This window comes from Triticum urartu, chromosome 4 (assembly GCF_003073215.2).
Source record: "Triticum urartu cultivar G1812 chromosome 4, Tu2.1, whole genome shotgun sequence".
NCBI lineage: Eukaryota > Viridiplantae > Streptophyta > Magnoliopsida > Poales > Poaceae > Triticum > Triticum urartu.
In genome coordinates this window covers 131,010,352-131,023,440 of record NC_053025.1, presented here as the reverse complement: position 1 = coordinate 131,023,440, position 13,089 = coordinate 131,010,352, and positions in this window count along the sequence as shown.

Below are 13,089 nucleotides of genomic sequence, written 5' to 3'. Positions count from 1 at the left end.
CGATCATCACCGTCCCATTAGACAAGAAGGATGCGCTAATTTGCGCTGACCAACTCTACCAACAAGCAGTTGCAGCAGCCGCCACTGCTTAGGCGCTTGCTCCTGCCGCTGGAGCCCCGGGAAGGCAAAAGAAGAAGACCGGTGAGACCTCAGGCACCCACTCCGGCAAGCGCACCTCTTCGGAGTGTAGCGCTCCCGTCGAGGACATGCCAGAGAGCTCCGCCGACAGAAACAAGAAGTCCAGGGCCACACCACCGGGAACCAAGAAGGTTTCTGTCAAGGAGGACGGCACGGGAGGAGCTTTTACCATAAGCTCCACCCTTGACGACAAATAGGAAGACGCGCTCGTCACCTTCCTGCGGGCGAATGTTGATGTGTTTGCATGGCAAGCATCCGACATCCCCGCCGTTCCCAGGAAGGTGATTGAGCACCACCTTGATGTCTGTCCTCATGTGCGGCCCGTCAAGCAGAAGGTCGGAAAGCAATCTTTGGAACGACAAGAGTTCATCACAGAGGAGATCCGGAAACTGGACGCAGCGGGTTTGGTAAGAGGAGTGCTCCATCCAACGTGGTTGGCCAATCCGGTGGTAGTGCGCAAGGCAAATGGGAAGTGGAGGCTGTGTATTGATTACACAAATATTAATAAGGCTTGTCCCAAAGACCCCTTCCCATTGCCACGCATTGACCAGATTGTTGACTCCACAGCTGGGTGTGATCTGTTGTCATTCCTCGATGCCTACTCCGGCTACCACCAGATCTTCATGACAAGGGAAGATGAAGAGAAAACGGCATTCATCACCCCATATGGTACGTATTGCTTTGTACGGATGCCTTTCGGGTTGAAGAGTGCTGGTTCAACGTTTGCAAGGGCGGTCCAGATTGGTTTTGAACCCCAGCTCCATAGAAATATGGAAGCTTATATGGATGATATAGTGGTCAAAACCAAGGACAGGGCAACCCTCATATCAGATTTACAAGAAACGTTTGCAAACCTACTCAAGATCAATCTCAAGCTGAACCCTGAGAAGTGCGTCTTCGGCGTCCCGTCTGGCAAGCTTCTCGGGTTCTTTGTGTCACAGCGTGGGATAGAGGCCAATCCGGACAAGATCAAAGCTATAGAGCAGATTGAAGCGCCCAAGCGAGTCAAGGATGTGTGTCGGCTTGCTGGTTGCGTTGCCGCCATGAGCAGGTTCATTTCCAAGTCCGCCGAGCGCGCCCTTCCTTTTTCAAGATTTTGAAAAAGGCGGGCCCGATGGAGTGGACGCCAGAAGCCGAAGCAGCATTGCAAGATTTGAAGAGGTACCTCTCCTCTACGCCAATACTGGTTGCGCCTAGGCCACAGGAACTGTTGCTGCTGTACCTGGCGGCAATGAACCAGGTGGTCAGCGCCGCACTAGTGGCGCAGAGAGAAATTGATGATGAGGTAATAGCAGCGACGGAGCCCAATGCCACCGATGCTGAGACGACGCTGCCAATTGAAGTGCCGCCGAAGAAGAAAATGATGCAGCACCCGGTCTACTTTGTTAGTTCCCTCCTGCAGGGGGCTAGATCGAGGTACTCCGGTGTGCAGAAACTTCTCTTCGGCCTTCTTATGGCCTTGAGGAAGCTGCGTCACTACTTCCAGGCGCACGAAATCACTGTCGTCACTCGCCTCCCTCTGCAACGGATATTGCACAATCCAGACGCAACGGGAAGGATCATAGAGTGGGCACTGGAACTATCCAGCTTTGGCCTCAAGTTTGAGAGTACCTCAACGATTCAAAGCCGAGTCCTGGCAGAGTTCGTTGCAGAATGGACCGCGAAGCCTGACGAAGAAACCCAAGAGACTACTCTCCCCGGCAAAGAGGCAAGTTGTGACTAGATCATGTACTTTGATGGAGCTTTCTCCTTACAGGGCGCCGGGGCTGGCGTACTGCTTGTCGCGCCCACCGGAGAGCACCTCAAGTACGTGATCCAGATGCACTTCCCCAGGGAGGTGTCAACAAACAATACGGCTGAGTACGAAGGGCTGCTTGCCGGTCTTAGGATCGTGGCGGACCTCGGAATCAAGAAACTCGTCGTTAGAGGCGACTCGCAACTTGTCGTCAAGCAAGTCAACAAGGATTACCAGAGCCCATTGATGAAGGCCTACGTCGATGAAGTGAGAAAGCTGGAGGAGCGTTTTGACGGTATACAGGCAGAATACGTTCCCCATGCGGAGAATGATATCGCCGATTACCTGTCAAAACGCGCTGCCCTCAAGCTACCTGTGGAACCAGGTACCTTTGTGCTTCAGCTAACTCAGCCATCCGTTGATCCATCAACAGGGCAAAACAAGAGGAGGAAATTAGGGCCCGGCAAGTACTTTCCCACCGAGCTCCCCGGAGCCGCCGGCAAGGATGTTGCCGGAGATACTGAGCCCGCCACGGGACGGCTAGCTCTGGCGGAGCATCAAGCTCTTGCCGTCGAGACAGCCGCTCCTATAGCGGAGGAAATGCCTTTAGTCCTCGCCGTCGAGCCCCAGGCTCCAGTGTGGGCACAGCATACCGTCCGATTCCTCCAAACAGGGGAACTTCCTGAGGAGCAGGAAGAAGCGGAAAAAGTAGCCCGTTGCTCTACTATGTACCAGTTCGTCGATGACATCCTGTACAAAAAGAGGCTGAACGGCGTGAAATTGAAGTGTATCCCTCGAGAGGAAGGACTGGGGCTATTGGCGGAGGTACATGGAGGCATATGTGGATCCCACATCGGGTCAAGGGCCCTTGCCGGCAAAGCATTTCGGCAAGGCTTCTTCTGGCCCACCGCCCTCCAGGATGCGAAGACACTAGTCACCAGGTGTGAAGCGTGTCAGTTCCATTCAAAGAAGCTTCATCAGCCAGCTCAAGCCCTTCAAACCATTCCTCTCTCCTAGCCTTTCTCGGTCTGGGGGCTCGACATACTGGGCCCTTTCCCCCGTGCTGTTGGGGGCTTTGAGTACTTGTACGTTGCAATCGATAAGTTCACAAAGTGGCCAGAAGTGGAAGCAGTGAGGAAGGTCACAGCACAGTCGGCCATCAAGTTCTTCAAAGGACTGGTGTGCCGTTTTGGTGTACCCAATAGGGTTATCACCGAAAACGGCACGCAGTTCACAAGCCACACCTTCATGCAATATATTCAAGACCTCGGCAGCAAGGTCTGTTTCGCTTCCGTTGCTCACCCACAAAGCAATGGTCAAGCTGAGAGGGCAAATGCTGAAGTACTGCGTGGCCTGAGGACAAAGACCTTTGACAGACTGCACAAGAGTGGAAGGCGCTGGATTGATGAATTGCTGGCAGTTATTTGGTCAATCAGAACGACACCAAATCAAGCCACCGGCCAGACACCCTTTGCCCTGGTATACGGGGCAGAAGCAGTTCTCCCCACGGAACTCATATACGGGTCACCTCGAGTACTCGCTTATGATGAGCTTGAGCAAGAGCAATTGCGGCAAGATGACGCAACGCTCCTTGAGGAAGATCGTCTTCGGGCGGCTGTGAGAGCAGCGCGCTACCAACAAGCCTTGCGCCGCTACCATAGCCGCAAGGTTCATGCCCAAAGCTTTGAGGAAGGGGACCTTGTTCTTCGGCGCGTTCAATCGGCCAAGAATTCCAACAAGTTGACGCCAAAGTGGGAAGGACCTTATCGGGTAATACGAGTCACCAGGCCCGGCGCAGTCTGCCTGGAGACCGAAGATGCCGTTCCGGTGAGTAACTCCTGGAACATTGAGCATCTTCGCAAGTTTTACCCGTGAGGCGCGGCTTGCCGGGCCCCCCGACAAGCCACCTTTTGTACGATCATTGCCGATGACGCATGTAACCCTTTGTACAAAGCCAGGCGCAGACCCTGAGCATAAGTAAATGAAGCGCTGGCGCCCTGAGTTATAGCATGCATGCTAGGTCGAGTCTCGTCCTTGGTTAGGGTTGATAGTGCTTAGCGGCGACTAACCCCTAGCTTGGAGGTCGAGTGTGCGTCTCTTTGTCTTTCTTTTGTCTTCTTTGGTTCACAGGACACACGGATATCTGTGCCGAACCACTTGGGGAGGAAAAAAAGAGGAACCGACCAGCATCTAGCCCCCGGCAAGCCAGTATTGCCGGGGGCTGCAAGAGCAAAGATTCACCCACGGCGAACCAGGGTTGCCGGGGACTGCAGCTTCAGATAAGTTCTTCATCCCTTATCATGCATTCCATTATGGACTGAGGTATGTGAAACCTCGTTTTCCCCTAAGCTATCGTGCTCCCATAACTCTAGGCCCTAGGGCTCGTTCCTGGGGCCAAGTTTGGTCATAGTCGCGGTAGCGAAAGGATGAAACAAGGAGCCTGAACCCGCCTCATCCCTGCCTCCACCAAAGGCGTGAGGAAGGTCGAGTGAAGTGGGGAGACGGCAAGGCCTGTTGCCGGGCGAGGAAATGTTTATCTTGAAGATATCAAGGATTTACTCCTTGTCATGGGTTCCACCCGCAAACAAATGACCCGGCAAGCATCCCTTTTTTCATTAAAAATATTCCACTCAGGTACAGTCCATCGGGAATGAAAAACATGAATGATGGGATTACAAGTTTTAGGTTCAACAAAGGCCCGAAGGCTTACAAACTAAAAAGAGATAAGGTGCCCATAATCCCTTTCTTGTCCCTCTCCTCAGGAGGCAGGTCAAGGAGGCAAAAGGGACAAAAGGAGCGCCTAGGCGAGCTACGGGTGGCAGAAGACACCAAGAGAACATCTTGGTGGCCGTCCAAAGGCTGGATGGTGATGGCGGCGCCGGAAGCAGAGCTCGAAGACGAGGCGGCAGGACGTCAGCACGCGTCGAAGGCGTCGGTGCCCGCGTACTCCGACTTGACGGCCTTGCCGCCCGCCCTCTTCCTCTTCCGCAGCCTCCCAACGCCAGCCGCCCAAGGAGACGGCCCCGAGAAGCTCAGGGAGCCGGCGACGCGGATGATGGGGTCACCTGTGCCGCACGGAGCGGCACCCGACACCTAATCAGACCCGTCATCCTGCCGCCTACTACCCTCATCGTCGATGCCGCTATCCTCCTCGTCACTCCCGCCCGAGGAGGAGTCTTCACTATCAGAAGAGCTCTCCACGCAGCACCTTGCACGGGTCCCAAAGCACCCGAAGACCTTGACGAAGAGAAGGCCACCCTCCATCAGCTTAAAATGGAGAGTGAGCCCCTTCGTCAAGCGGTGGATATGAGCAAACGTCTTCCATCCCCTACAAAGATACATCACGTGAGGGGCGGAGAAGTCGACGCGGACCCGCGTGCCACTGATCCCGTAGCCCCTCATGTGCAGCCGCAACGATTCCGGCGGATCCAGCTCCATCTCCCGCGCAAATGGAGTCGGGAGACGAGACGACGGCGCGGCGGCCGGCGCAGCCTGACGAAGAACTCACAAGGGTCATCCCCAACATGGCCCTCCATTGGAGGAGGAGCTGCTGGCGGAGGCGAGACCGGCGCGCCACCCCATCCTCCTCTTCCCCGAGCGCCCCATCCTCACTCACGGCCTCGCCCCCTCCCCCTTCCCCTCGCGGCTGGCTCTGCCACCGCAGGCGCAGGAGAAGGAGGGACGCGTTGTCGAGCGGTGACCCTCGCCGCCACTGTTGAAGGACCAGGATTCCCTATCTCCATGACGGATGGAAGGAAGGAGCAGAAGCTGAAGGAAGAAGAAGATGAAAGAATGTGGGACGCCATCCCCCCCCCCGCTCTTTATAAAGGATCAGGGTTGGGGCTCGGCCGCCCCGCTCGGCCAATCAAGATACGGAAGGAGCAGGGAGCCAGGACCGACCCGCCGCCCCAACCAGCGACGGCCCGGTTTCCCGCCTCCACCGTTTGCCGCCCTAGGCGCATGGGAGACACATGGCGGACGTGCAGAACCGAGGGGACGGGTGAGACGACCACTCCCCACCCTGTGATCATGGGGAGTGGACGCCTTGAAGACCGCGCCTCAGCCCCATTCAGTAAATGGGCCGCGCCTCCACGCCTCCCTCTGTTTATGGGGAAGGCGCGAACCGCCCCTTTACTACGATGTGACGCATGCCTGCGGGAACCAACCCCACGCATGCTACCCACGTCACACGCACCTCCCCATGCCGCGCCACGCGCGGGAATCGTGGGAAGCGCAGCGCGCGAAGAATCTTACCGCGGTAAAAACCGCCCTGCCTGCCCACGCACCGTTTTTGGGCCTAGCCCAACAACGCGTTGCACTTATGTGTGGCCCAGGCCCGGGGGCTCCTGTCGGTGTACAAAAAGAGGGGTACACTTTTTGTACCCCTATAACCGTGCACGGGCAGTCTGAGCCACGGGCACCACCACACCAAGCAAGGCAAGGGAGGTGAGCCAGGGTAAGACCGAAGCTCAAGAGAACTAGAACGACGCCAAGGCCAAGACCACGAAGAGCAAAGGGGACGAAGCGGACTCCCCCGGCAAGATCCTTGTCGGGAGACAGTTCTAGCAGCCCCGGCAAGACCCTTGCCGCGGCGACTCGTCCCGCGCCTACGGAGCAAATCACCCTTGAGTCCACTGCCCCCAAAGGGCAAGGATTCGGGAGACATCCCCGTGGCGGCATGCAGATCTTTGTGAAGACATTCAAGATCAGATACACACTAAGGAGACAACAACCCTTGGCGGGATCCCAGCCGAGGAAGACCACAAGGCCCCCGGCAAGCGCCTTGCCGGGGATGACAGCAGGCGCCTCGGTAAGACCCTTATCGGGGCCCCGGCAAGGCCCTTCCCGAGGACACCCGCGGGGCCACCATCAGGCCCACGCTGACTAAACCTCCACCACCACACGCATGCAGCTGCTGACCCAACCAGATGGGCAGGCACCTGCGTGGCGGCATGTAGATCTTCGTGAAGACCCACCACTGTGCCACCTCAGCTGCCTGCCTACCTATTTGGCATCGCAGGCGTCGCTGGCCAGGGCGTGTGTCGACACAAGAAGGAGCGGCGACGGATGAGACTGGTCTCTCCCCCGTCCCCGATAAAGCAAGGACACCTAAGCAAGACGCATTAAATGCGCCTTGTCATGTAATGTGAGGGATAACCTCGCATCACTGTACCCTTTCCACCTCCTGTGTGCCACTGTGGCAACCCCTTTTTCTATAAAAGGAGGCCCGAGGCGACCAGGAGAAGGATTTGACTTTTTGGAGCTCCTCACGCCCCATAGCTAGCTCAAGAACACAGATATACAATCCACCAAAGCAGGAGTAGGGTTTTACGCATCCTTGCGGCCCGAACCTGGATAAACGAACCATGTGCTACCTGTTAGATCCGCTCTTCTCACGACCCCGCGCCCCGCTAACCATAGTAGGGATTCTTGTGATCCCATAGGTGTCATTCCCACCGACAGGGGAACCCTCACCGGTGGCCATCTTCATCATCCCGGTGCTCTCCATGACGAGGAGGGAGTAGTTCTCCCTCGGGGTTGAGGGTATGTGAAGGAAATATGCCCTAGAGGCAATAATAAAGTTATTATTTATTTCCTTATATAATGAAGGAAATATGCCCTAGAGGCAATAATAAAGTTATTATTTATTTCCTTATATCATGATAAAAGTTTATTATTCATGCTAGAATTGTATTAACCGGAAACATAATACATGTGTGAATACATAGACAAACGCAGTGTCACTAGTATGCCTCTACTTGACTAGCCCGTTAATCAAAGATGGTTATGTTTCCTACATGGACAAAGAGTTTTTATTTGATTAACGGGATCACATCATTAGGTTGAATGATCTGATTGACATGACCCATTCCATTAGCTTAGCACCCGATCGTTTAGTATGTTGCTATTGCTTTCTTCATGACTTATACATGTTCCTATGACTATGAGATTATGCAACTCCCGTGCCGGAGGAACACTTTGTGTGCTACCAAACGTCACAACGTAACTGGGTGATTATAAAGGAGCTCTACAGGTGTCTCCAAAGGTACATGTTGGGTTGGCGTATTTCGAGATTAGGATTTGTCACTCCGATTGTCGGAGAGGTATCTCTGGGCCCTCTCGGTAATGCACATCACTTAAGCCTTGCAAGCATTGCAACTAATGAGTTAGTTGCGGGATGATGTATTAGGGAACGAGTAAAGAGACTTGCCGGTAACGAGATTGAACTAGGTATTGGATACCGACGATCGAATCTCGGGCAAGTAACATACCGATGACAAAGGGAACAACGTATGTTGTTATGCGGTCTGACCGATAAAGATCTTCGTAGAATATGTAGGAGCCAATATGGGCATCCAGGTCCCGCTATTGGTTATTGACCGGAGACATGTCTCGGTCATGTCTACATTGTTCTCGAACCCGTAGGGTCCGCACGCTTAAGGTTTTGATGACAGTTATATTATGAGTTTATGCATTTTGATGTACCGAAGTTGTTCGGAGTCCCGGATGTGATCACAGACATGACGAGGAGTCTCGAAATGGTCGAGACATAAAGATTGATATATTGGAAGCCTATATTTGGATATCGGAAGTGTTCCGGGTGAAATCGGGATTTTACCGGAGTACCGGGAGGTTACCGGAACCCCGGGAGGTATATGGGCCTTAGTGGGCTTAGTGGAAGAGAGGAGAGGTGGCCAGGGCTGGGCCGCGCGCCCCTCCCCCCTAGTCCGAATAGGACAAGGAGAGAGGGGGCCAGCCCCCCTTCCTCCTCTCTCCCCCCTCCACGAATCCTATTCCAACTAGGAAAAGGGGGGGAGTCCTACTCCCGGAGGGTGTAGGACTCCTCCTGGCGCGCCTCCTCTTGGCCCCCCCCCCTTTGAGCCTTTATATACGGAGGCAGGGGCAACCCCTAGAGACACAAGTTGATCCACGTGATCATATTCTTAGCCGTGTGCGGTGCCCCCTTCCACCATAGTCCTCGATAATATTGTAGCAGTTCTTAGGCGAAGCCCTGCGACATTAGTACATCAAGATCGTCATCACGCCGTCGTGCTGACGGAACTCTTCCCCGACACTTTGCTGGATCGGAGTCCGGGGATCGTCATCGAGCTGAACGTGTGCTAGAACTCGGAGGTGCCGTAGTTTCGGTGCTTGATCGGTCGGGCCGTGGAACGTACGACTACATCAACCAACGCTTCCGTTGTCGATCTACAAGGGTACGTAGATCACACTCTCCCTCGTTGCTATGCATCACCATGATCTTGCGTGTGCGTAGGAAATTTTTGAAATTACTACGTTCCCAACAGTGGCATCCGAGCCCTAGGTTTTATGTGTTGATGTTATATGCATGAGTAAACACAAGTGAGTTGTGGGCGATATAAGTCATACTGCTTACCAGCATGTCATACTTGGTTCGGCGGTATTGTTGGACGAAGCGGCCCGGACCGACATTACGCGTACGCTTACGCGAGACCGGTTCTCCCGACGTGCTTTGCACAAAGGTGGCTAGCGGGTGACAGTTTCTCCAACTTTAGTTGAACCGAGTGTGGCTACGCCCGGTCCTTGTGAAGGTTAAAACAACACCAACTTGACAAACTATCGTTGTGGTTTTGAATGCATAGGTAAGATTGGTTCTTGCTTAAGGCCCGTAGCAGCCACGTAAAACTTGCAAACAACAAGTAGAGGACGTCTAACTTGTTTTTTGCAGGGCATGTTGTGATGTGATATGTCAAGAATGGATGCTAAATTTTATTGTATGAGATGATCATGTTTTTGTAACCAAGTTATCGGCAACTGGCAGGAGCCATATGGTTGTCGCTTTATTGTATGCAATGCGCGCTGTAATGCTTTACTTTATCACTAAGTGGTAGCGATAGTCGTGGAAGCATAAGATTGGCGAGACGACAACGATGCTACGATGGAGATCAAGGTGTCGCGCCGGTGACGATGGTGATCATGACGGTGCTTCGGAGATGGAGATCACAGGCACAAGATGATGATGGCCATATCATATCACTTATATTGATTGCATGTGATGTTTATCTTTTATGCATCTTATCTTGCTTTGATTGACGGTAGCATTATAAGATGATCTCTCACTAATTATCAAGATGTGTTCTCCCTGAGTATGCACCTTGCGAAAGTTCTTCGTGCTGAGACACCACGTGATGATCGGGTGTGATAGGCTCTACGTTCAAATACAACGGGTGCAAAACAGTTGCACACGCGGAATACTCAGGTTATACTTGACGAGCATCATATGCAGATATGGCCTCGGAACACCGAGACCGAAAGGTCGAGCGTGAATCATATAGTAGATATGATCAACATAGTGATGTTCACCATGAAACTACTCCATCTCACGTGATGATCGGACATGGTTTAGTTGATTTGGATCACTGTAATCACTTAGAGGATTAGAGGGATGTCTATCTAAGTGGGAGTTCTTAAGTAATATGATTAATTGAACTTAAATTTATCATGAACTTAGTACCAGATAGTCTTTGCTTGTCTATGTTGTTTGTAGATAGATGGCTCGTGCTGTTGTTCTGTTGAATTTTAATGCGTTCCTTGAGAAAGCAAAGTTGAAAGATGATGGTAGCAATTACACGGACTGGGTCGTAACTTGAGGATATCCTCATTGCTGCACAGAAGAATTACGTCCTGGAAGCACCGCTGGGTGCCAGGCCTGCTGCAGAGCAACACCAGATGTTATGTCTGGCAGAGCTAAAGCTGATGACTACTCGAATAGTTCAGTGTTGCCATGCTTTACGGCTTAGAACGGGTCTTCAACGACGTTTTGAACGTCATGGAGCATATGAGATGTTCCAGGAGTTGAAGTTAATATTTCAAGCAAATGCCCGAATTGAGAGATATGAAGTTCTCCAATAAGTTCTATAGCTGCAAGATGGAGGAGAACAGTTCTGTCAGTGAGCATATACTCAAAATGTTTGGATATAATCACTTGATTCACTGGGAGTTAATCTTCCTGTTGATAGTGTCATTGACAGGAGTTAATCTTCCAGATGATTGCGTCATTGACAAAATTCTCCAATCACTGCCACCAAGCTACAAGAGCTTCGTGATGAACTATAATATGCAAGGGATGAATAAGACTATTCCCGAGCTCTTCGCAATGCTGAAAGCTGCGGAGGTAGAAATCAAGAAGGAGCATCAAGTGTTGATGGTCAATAAGACTACTAGTTTCAAGAAAAAGGGCAAAGGGAATAAGAAGGGGAACTTCAAAAAGAACAGCAAGCAAGTTGCTACTCAAGAGAAGAAACCCAAACCTGGACCTAAGCCTGAAACTGAGTGCTTCTACTACAAGCAGACTGGTCACTGGAAGCGGAACTGCCCCAAGTATTTGGCGGATAAGAAGGATAGCAAGGTGAACAAAGGTATATGTGATATACATGTTATTGATGTGTACCTTACTAATGCTCGCAGTAGCACCTGGGTATTTGATACTGGTTCTGTTGCTAACATTTGCAACTCGAAATAGGGACTACGGATTAAGCGAAGATTGGCTAAGGACGAGGTGATGATGCTCGTGGGAAATGGTTCCAAAGTCGATGTGATCGCGGTCGGCACGCTACCTCTACATCTACCTTCGGATTAGTATTAGACCTAAATAATTGTTATTTGGTGCCAGCGTTAAGCATGAACATTATATCTGGATCTTGTTTGATGGGAGACGGTTATTCATTTAAATCAGAGAATAATGGTTGTTCTATTTACATGAGTAATATCTTTTATGGTCATGCACCCTTAAAGAGTGGTCTATTCTTATTAAATCTCGATAGTAGTGACACACATATTCATAGTGTTGAAGCCAAAAGATGCAGAGTTGATAATGATAGTGCAACTTATTTGTGGCACTGCCGTTTGGGTCATATCGGTATAAAGCGCATGAAGAAACTCCATACTGATGGGCTTTTGGAACCACTTGATTATGAATCACTTGGTACTTGCGAACCGTGCCTTATGGGTAAGATGACAAAAACACCGTTCTCCGGTACTATGGAGAGAGCAACAGATTTGTTGGAAATCATACATACAGATGTATGTGGTCCGATGAATGTTGAGGCTCGTGGCGAATATCGTTATTTTCTCACCTTCACAGATGACTTAAGCAGATATGGGTATATCTACTTAATGAAACACAAGTCTAAAACGTTTGAAAAGTTCAAAGAATTTCAGAGTGAAGTTGAAAATCATCGTAACAAGAAAATAAAATTCCTACGATCTGATCGTGGAGGAGAATATTTGAGTTACGAGTTTGGTGTACATTTGAAACAATGTGGAATAGTTTTGCAACTCACGCCACCCGGAACACCACAGCGTAATGGTGTGTCCGAACGTCGTAATCGTACTTTACTAGATATGGTGCGATCTATGATGTCTCTTACTGATTTACCGCTATCGTTTTGGGGATACGCTCTAGAGACGGCCGCATTCACGTTAAATAGGGCACCATCAAAATCCGTTGAGACGACGCCTTATGAACTGTGGTTTGGCAAGAAACCAAAGTTGTCGTTTCTGAAAGTTTGGGGCTGCGATGCTTATGTGAAAAAGCTTCAACCTGATAAGCTCGAACCCAAATCGGAGAAATGTGTCTTCATAGGATATCCAAAGGAAACTATTGGATACACCTTCTATCACAGATCCGAAGGCAAGACTTTTGTTGCTAAATTCGGAAACTTTCTGGAGAAGGAGTTTCTCTCGAAAGAAGTGAGTGGGAGGAAAGTAGAACTTGACGAGGTAACTGTACCTACTCCCTTATTGGAAAGTAGTACATCACAGAAACCTGTTTCTGCGACACCTACACCAATTAGTGAGGAAGCTAATGATAATGATCATGAAACTTCAGAACAAGATACTACTGAACCTCATAGATCAACCAGAGTGAGATCCGCGCCAGAGTGGTACGGTAATCCTGTTCTGGAAGTCATGCTACTAGATCATGATGAACCTACGAACTATGAAGAAGCGATGGTGAGCCCAGATTCCGCAAAATGGCTTGAAGCCATGAAATCTAAGATGGGATCCATGTATGAGAACAAAGTATGGACTTTGGTTGACTTGCCCAATGATCGGCAAGCAATTGAGAATAAATGGATCTTCAAGAAGAAGACTGACGCTGACGGTAATATTACTGTCTACAAAGCTCGACTTGTCGCAAAAGGTTTTCGGCAAGTTCAAGGGATTGACTACGA